Here is a 7,660-nt window from a genome sequence, read left to right on the forward strand (position 1 = left end):
AAAAAAAAAAAAGGTGTTGAATGAACACATTCCAAAATACCAAAAAAATCACACACACCTGAGAAGAGCAGTTTGTTTTATAGGGTTTGTTCGTATGCACCTTGAGAATCATGATAAATGCAAGAAATATTTAATAATCATGGCATAAAAGGCCAACATGATTATTTACCAACATGTATAATTTGCAGCCTCCAAGAAAGCCTCCACTGGACCTGGAATAATCATGTACTTCTCAACTGAAAATCCACATTGCTGTGTAAATAAACAGTTACAAATTTCATTTGCCCAATTATTTCTCCTCTCCTGAGTATGTGATCAATTTGGTGCTTCTAAGTGCCATTTACTCAGACCGCAAGAGTGCACACAACTGCTCATTTTTGCATCTAATTCAGGCTTGGCTCCTCAAGTGGTAGCATGTGGGCCAAAGTCCTTGAATCAATTTGTCGTCACATCAGATATGAGTGCCTTTGACTTTGACCTACACAATTATGGAAATCAAGGTTTTTTTCAGTGAAATATTGCTTCTTGAACCATCCTTTGGCCTTGTAGGAAATTGACTGGGGTCTGAAGTTACACTATGACCCAGAATTCCAAATCCAGGCATTGCCCAGAGAAGACAATGCAGGCCCTGAAGCAGAATGTCAATGAGGTGACCCTCTACAAATTTACGGGCATGGCCAGCTATTGGCAGGGCTCATTACACTCATTTTGGCTCTCTAGATTAAAATACAATCACTTTCAGTCAGATACATAGCAGCCATTATTTCACCTGCAATAAATCCTTATACATTTAATATAATATTGGACTTTATTATGACATACTATGAAAACAATTCATACTACAGTTCAGCTTTCATTACAATGTGGCATACAGATATGCCTTTTGGTTCATCCCAATGGTCCTGAGGAACCTAAAGGAAAGGAAAAGTGGGGTTAAAAAGTAATGAGTGAAGAACAGAGGGTCAGCTGGAGGGAGATATAAAGGGTTCAAAGGTGAAGTCTGGGTCATCGGGAAGAAACCTTGAACAAAGGGATCAGGTGCACTGAGAGCCTGGAAAATCTCAGAGAGAGGAGGATTTAAGTAGCCATCACTCTGAAAGGCATAGTAGCCATCACTCTGAAAGGCATAGTGCAGGAGACAGGGAGGGCTGTGGAAAGGGGTAAAAAGGGGAGACTGAGGGAGAAGAGGAGAACAAAACAGCCCCATGCACAAATCCATTCATCCAGCTGCAAAAGCTCAGAAGCTCCTTGGGAGCTGGGGGTGCTTTGGTACACCATTTCTGAGTCTTACCACATGAGACACTTATTAATATTGTAGATTCATGGTCTCCATGACAAAGGCCCAGGAATCTGTATTTTTAACAAGCACCCCCTGATGATTCTCATTATAGGCAAGTTTGGGGAGCCTGCTAGTGGAGAAGGACATGAATTGAAGGCTAACAGGCTAAAGTTTAGATCCTGGCCCATCCACCTGCCAGCTCTGTGAACTTGGGAGAGACACGTAACTCTCTGAGCCTTGGTTTTCTTGTCTATAAAAAGAAAAAATAAATAAATAAAACAATTATGTTCCATTAAAATCCTGCAAGTATCATGCCCATTTTACAGATTAGGGAGCCAAGGCCCAAAGCGATTGGTTGAGTGTTTTGCCCAAAGTCACGCTGCTGGTAAATGCAGTATGGTTTCAAACCAGAGACCACATGGCTCCAGGTGCCAAGTTTTTAAAGAAAAACATTTTTTAATGTTTCTTTATTTTTGAGAGACAGAGAGAGACAGAGCACGAGCGGGGGTCGGGCAGAGAGAGACGGAGACACAGAATCTGAAGCAGGTTCCAGGCTCTGAGCTGTCAGCACAGAGTCCAACGCGGGGCTCAAATCCATGAACCATGAGATCATGACCTGAGCGGATGTCAGACGCTTAACCGACTGAGCCACCCAGGCGCCCCCAGGTGCCAGGCTCTTAGCCCCAGTGATGTTCTGCCTCTCCTCCCAGAAAGGAGCACTGTACTGAGAGAGACAGAGGGAAAAACTTTCCAGAGAGGCAATTTATGTTCATTCTCATTCACGTCAGATGATAACTTGATGTTCTGTTTACGTAAGTTACTCTGTAAACTGGTGAAGTTCACTCAAATTAATTTTTGAATCAAGCTTTTCTTCCTCAAGATTAATAATTTATAAGAATCAAGTCATGGTGCCACCTGGGAAATGGCTCAGGCATATTAATGCTTCAACAAACTTCATAGCTAATAATAATACCACAAGTGGTAGAGATGAATATAAATAAGGTACCAAGTGCTCCCCCCCCACACACACACACATAATGGACAGCACAGGTGTAGATTTGGGTCTAGGCGAACAGAATTCACCAACGTGAGACCACCTGCCCAAGTGGGTTCGCTTCTACACTGCTTTACACGGGCATATAGTCTCTGCAGCATATTCCTTGGCTGGAAATTTGCATTCTCTTTCAAATCAGGCCTTACTGGCTCATTTCTGAAGACGCTGCAGTATATATCAAAATGAAGATCTAATCACCCGCTGTTCTGACAGAGAAGATTTATTTTACTAGGATGTGTGAAATGATTGTTTCTCATTTGTCATCATGCTCTGCACTCTGAGTTGAAAGGAAGATGCATCCTCAAAGATAGGATCTGACACCAGAAACTAATTCTGAATTTTCTGGTTAAAAAATACATGTATATATATTGCAGAAGACAGAGTCTATTGGGGGCAGTTTTTTAAAGCACTACTCAAAGTTCCTAGGACAAACAAATATACAGAGAAGAAAGACAACAGCCAAACTTTGCGGGCAAAAGAATTATAAATTTGTTCAAGCAAAGCAAAGCAGAGATCAACAGAATTATTGAGAAAAAGGGAGGATTCTGTGTGACAACAACAAAGTAAATGATTCTAGAGCAGAGCTAAGGGGGTGCCTGGGTGGCTCAGTTGGTTGAGCATCTGACTCCTGATTTTGGTTCAGGTTATTATCTCACAAGATGGAGTTCCCCATCACACTCTGTGCTGATAGTGTGGAGCCTGCTTGGGATTCTCTTTCTCCCTCTGTCTACTCTCAAAATAAATAAACCTAAAAAACTTTTTTTAAATACCCCAAAAACTAAGGGTAGCAGATAGGAACCTATGAGGTAAGATTTAAAGGGCCCTGGTCTTGAGAAGGGCTAATATCTCCCAGCTAGATATTATTGCCCTCTTTGGCTTCAGGCTATATGCCTCTAGAAGGTATCCTAATGTTTGCCATTGCTCACATACTTCTTTTTTTAAAAAAATTTTTTTTCAACGTTTATTTATTTTTGGGGGGACAGAGAGAAACAGAGCATGAACGGGGAAGGGGCAGAGAGAGAGGGAGACACAGAATCGGAAACAGGCTCCAGGCTCTGAGCCATCAGCCCAGAGCCTGACACGGGGCTCGAACTCACGGACCGCGAGATCATGACCTGGCTGAAGTCGGACGCTTAACCGACTGCGCCACCCAGGCGCCCCTGCCATTGCTCACATACTTCTTAGAGAATCCGTCTTCCATCTACTCATGTGCTCTTGTGCCCCTAAGCTGTAGCTGATTGGAGCAGGACTACATATGTGATCTGTGGAGAACCAACCCACAGGCTGGGTTGAGCCGGGCTGAATCGTTTCCTCTAGACTTACAAGACTAAGAGGCACAGAGAAGCTAATTCTTCAGATGGGAGTTGAAAGATAAACTCAGGTAGAGCCAGGATTGGAGGTGGTGAGAGATGGTGACATGGCCAGCCAAACTCTATGGGGAAGAGGTTATAAGTAGGGTAGTGTGGAGCTAATCTGAGAAAGAGTAGAGGAATAAAGACAAGTAGAGGAAAAGACCATGTGCCCTAATAATCCTAGTTCTGGAATTTTCAGGTTGAGCTTCCGTGATCAGCCTATACTTTGTTTCTGGCTCATGAGATGGACCATTGTATTCTTACCCTATATCTCCTTTTTACTTAAGTTGGTCTCGTGGGGTTTTATATTCCTTGTCCCCAGAGAAACTTGATTAAGGATAAATAAATGTAGCAGATCTTGACGCTGGTGGGGAACTTACACCTAGCACCAAAGCCAATTCCTAAATCTTCACATTTCCCTCAAGGATTATCTGGCCATACTGAACCAAAAGAATGCTTTCCTTTCATTTCTTCACACTAGCAGATGTTCTGCCTTCCAGGGGTTTTATACCACTCTGCTTAAAATATTTAAAGGAGGCTGTCATGTTCTGGAGCTCTAGGTGGTGAGTTCTGTGTCATAAGAGATATTCAGAGATATTCAGGCCAAGGTTAGTTGATAATCTGGCAGAGATAGGTAGAAGATAAATTCAAACACCAGAGAGGTGTTTAAACTAGATCAGATTCTAGGATGATTCTGGCCTCTTTAGTCAGGTTGCAAATGCCCAAAATTCCATCATTTCTCCCACGATACTGTCTTCATATTTTTTCACCCTTATCTGAATGTGCCTCATTTACCAATGTCCCTCTTAAAGGATCCTAAGAACAGACACACGTGATCTGACGAAGGCAGAACATCCTGGGATCACCACCTCTTTAAACTGCACTCACTTCTGTACTTGCTGCCCAGGAGAGCTCATCCTATTGTGGGCACTAGGCCTCACCAGTAGCTCCAACTGAACTTGGGGTCTCCTCCAGTGTTTAAAGTAGTGTCAACTTGGACATAGATTTTGATAGGAGGCTGGGGAAGGAGGCCATCTGTGCAATGGGCTTGCACACCATTGCAACCCCACTGGCTTTTGGAAATGCACCATTACCTTGGGAAATAGCATCCAGTAGAGGGGAAGGGAGGTGAGAAACTTCCAGAGGTAAATTTCATTGGACAATTTTGCCTCTCTGTGGCCCTGGGAATTCAGGACCATGGAAACAGCCATCCAAAACCTCCAGAAGAAAGTTTTCACCTGCCTTGAACCTATATAATATCAAGAAGCATCCCCCCAACACTTCTCCATATCTACACCTTAAGGTTTACTGTCTGAACGTACTTGGATCCTGGATGTCTAAAGGTTCCACTGTAGAAGCATTTTATGATTCAGAATACATAATCAGAGAAAAGGGTGTTTGGCGTGGTGGAATAATGGAATGATGGAAGCCTCCTTCAAGTGAGCTGTGTGCTGCTTCACTGCAAAACAGTGATTGGATCCAATTTCCCACTCCTCCCGCCACACACACACAAAATATTCATACTCATATTTCATATTGTCTCTTTGAGCGTTAAGGCAGACAAGGAACCTCTGCAGACTTATGATTCCCGTGTTAAATTCAACATATCAACCAGGGATGATTGGCCAAGTAATTGTCTTGAAAATTATCCATGAGGATTCTACAAGGGGTCCTTCCTTCACTTCAGCCCTAGGACTTCCTCAAGCCCCGTCGGTTTCCATGTGCACAAATCAGAGGTGTACACTCAAAAAATTCCAAAGAATTGATCTCTTTGGCCGTTCATTCAAAACTAACTCTGCATCTACTACAGGCTTTCCCTCCAAGAACTTACTCTGTAGCCAGGGTCACAAGATGTCTCTGTACTAAACTGTTCAGTATAACACAATAGTTGGCAATTGACTTGTAAAACCCTAACATATTGTAGCAGCTTAAGGGAGAGGAAAGATAAGGGTTCACCAGCTACAACCTCCTAAAAACCAGGGCATCTGAGCTGGGTTGCAGAGATTCAATCTAAGAATGAGATCACAGGAGAATGGAGGAGTCTGGCTGCCATTTCGACTGCCAGCCTGGAAGGTTGCAGGGAATCGTGATCATCATTGCAAGCCTGAAGAATTATGTCTTGAGTATTCCCGGCAAGTCAATTACAGCATGCAAATTTTCCGCGGAGTTGACTTCTCGGCTTCGGGAGCCACGCACACGCTCCTTTGGGCTTTTTGCACGAGGAAAACATTGTTGGGAAAGGAGCCTGAGGACCAACCACTGGAAAGTGCACTCAATAGCACTTTGGTTGAGATAATTGCTGCGTTTTTTTTTTTTTTTTAAATTGTAGGCTTCGGAGGTGACCACAGGCAAAATTTGTGACAGACATTTGACACTGAGAAACTGCCGTGTATGGGTGAAATTTTTCACAGCCCTCCCCCTCCCACCCCCCCCACCAGGACTGGTTTATTGACTAACAAAGGAAAATGATGTAAAACCACTGGAGGACCTTAGCCAAGTCTTCTCTTTTGTCGTAATGCTCTTTCACTAGGCACCAGGAGTTCTCCTCCTTACGGTCACGCAGACTCTCATCCAGGCAAGTCCGTTCAGTCTGCTGCTCGGGTGACACACTGCAGCCCGTGTGCAGTGTAGCCTGCTCCTATGTAAGCTCACACGTGCAGACTGCAGCGGGACCCCTCACCCATCCTGGGCGCAAGGGACTTTAGAGCCCTGCTCAGTTCCTGCAGAGCTGTCTCCTTAGCCTCTGGGCCAGACGCCATCCTGTATCCTTTCTGCCTGGAGCAAGCACTGTCTGGAAGAAAGTTTGCCCCGTGACGGTGCAAAGGACACAAGTCCATCAGATAGAAAAAAAAGCACAATCCAGGGAAAAGAAAAGACAGAGCTTACAGAGGCGTCTCCCTGCCCACAGTATCAGGATCCTGTGATGTCAGTTTGCATAACAAAGATATAATCAGAAGAACAAGGGGAGAGCTTTAGGGAGACACTTGAGTGGCACGTCTCCAGCCCCAGCTGGGGCCATGGGTCCAGGCCAGCGGGTGAGAGTGGGCCAACAGCTAGCATAGTTATTCCCCGAGGCACACCCAACATGTTCCGGGGCTCCTTACATCGACTTCCTAAGCAGGCTTCCGTCCCAGGACAAGGAAGCATCCCTGCCTCCTACCCTTGACGATCCTACTTCTCACTGTACAGATGGCATGCCATTTCCTGGCTTTGGGGGTACCCCAGGGAAACTATTTGTGTCTTAGTGCCACCACATAAAAAATTCGAATGATATTTGTCTTCTTGGGTCTTTGGGAAGATTCAATAAGACAGCGTAGGTGAAAGTGTCTAATACGGCATCTAGTACACAGTTTGCCCCACGTGAGAGTTAACGAATATACAAACTACCTTCACAAATCAATCAGAAAGCATTGCTGGGGTGCCTTCTGTGTGTTAAACAATGAGGATGACAAAAATGAACAAAGTATTTTTTTTCTCCCGCAAGGAACTTACAGACTAGTTGAGGAGACGATACAAAGGCAAAGATGAATTAAAAAACAGAGAACAAGCACCCAAAATGGATGTGTGCTGTGTTTGCCACAGGAATCTTGAAGGAGAGGCTAGCACAAGCAGGAAACTTAAACGAAAGAAGGATTTTAGCAGCCCCACAAAGGCTGAGGAAGACTTCGGTAAGTCTAGAAGAGGTCCCAGATGAAGAAAGGCTTTTGGGAAAACATTAGGCTCCCGTGAGTTGACACAATACAAGTTGGTCTTCCAAGAGCCCTACTGCACTGGAATTAACTACTAAAACTCAAGACCAAGCCCCATGTATAAAGAAAGAAAGGTATCTACTTACTGTCTCCTCCATGAGGCTGTCTTTGATTCAGTACGGGAGAAAGTATATCTATGCTTTTCCAATCCCAGAAAGGGAACAGAGGCAAGAAAAAGACAAGAGAAAATAAAGCACGCAGAGAGATAACCATCTGTGTTTGCTGG

The sequence above is a fragment of the Acinonyx jubatus genome, chromosome A1, assembly GCF_027475565.1.
Source record: "Acinonyx jubatus isolate Ajub_Pintada_27869175 chromosome A1, VMU_Ajub_asm_v1.0, whole genome shotgun sequence".
Classification (NCBI taxonomy): domain Eukaryota; kingdom Metazoa; phylum Chordata; class Mammalia; order Carnivora; family Felidae; genus Acinonyx; species Acinonyx jubatus.